Below are 732 nucleotides of genomic sequence, written 5' to 3'. Positions count from 1 at the left end.
TTCTATTTAAATATCAGACTCAGTGTTATGAACTGCCAGCTACTTGTATAGACAATGATACAGAAAAAAAAAGGATTATAATGATAGGTGATTCCATCTGTTATGAACAATATATCAACACGTTATTATGATTTGCCCTATGTTGTTTTAAATATCTCAGCTAAAGCCATACTGAGAAATATACATGTTTGTTGGTACAACAGAACAAATAAATTATATAATTTTTTTTTTAAGGATCACATAAAAATGCACATCTATTAATATTTGGCTGTCCATATTTTGGACAAATGATGTTTGTTCATTTCCCATCATTAATTTCCTGTTGACTTATAATCACTGTAATATTCATATATCTTTGAAAGGTACAGAGAGATTAAATAAAGAGAAGGTCATATATCATTTTCATAGCTAGTAAGTCCTCTAACTTGACTTTTCTTTTTAAGATCATTGAAAATTGACCTACAGTGGCAAAAAAACTTTATTAACTATATAAAGTGCCTTCTCAATGAAATGCCAAAATATTCTGACTATTTTTAAATGAAAGAAACAGTTCAAGAATGTGAGAAATTTTCTTAAGATTTTGACATAAATTTCAGTTATGTCTAATGACTGCCACAACTTTTGATATAAACACATTTCAGTATTTTGTATAGAGAAAACTATATGCAAAAGTATGTTACCAATAATTTTTTTCTAAACAAAAGTCTATCAAACTGACTTATAATTTTTTCC

General features: G+C 27.0%; 1 protein-coding gene across 1 annotated transcript in view; it reads right to left on the bottom strand.

The window, feature by feature from the left end:
* LOC119594438 (G protein pathway suppressor 2-like) overlaps positions 1-732 on the bottom strand; it is a gene marked incomplete at its 3' end in the record, with an annotated part of 24009 nt that overhangs the window by 19466 nt on the left and 3811 nt on the right.

The sequence above is a fragment of the Penaeus monodon genome, chromosome 33, assembly GCF_015228065.2.
Source record: "Penaeus monodon isolate SGIC_2016 chromosome 33, NSTDA_Pmon_1, whole genome shotgun sequence".
NCBI classification, from domain to species: Eukaryota; Metazoa; Arthropoda; class Malacostraca; order Decapoda; family Penaeidae; genus Penaeus; species Penaeus monodon.
The sequence above is the reverse complement of the archived record's forward strand: the minus strand, read 5'-3'. Positions and strand labels throughout refer to the sequence as shown.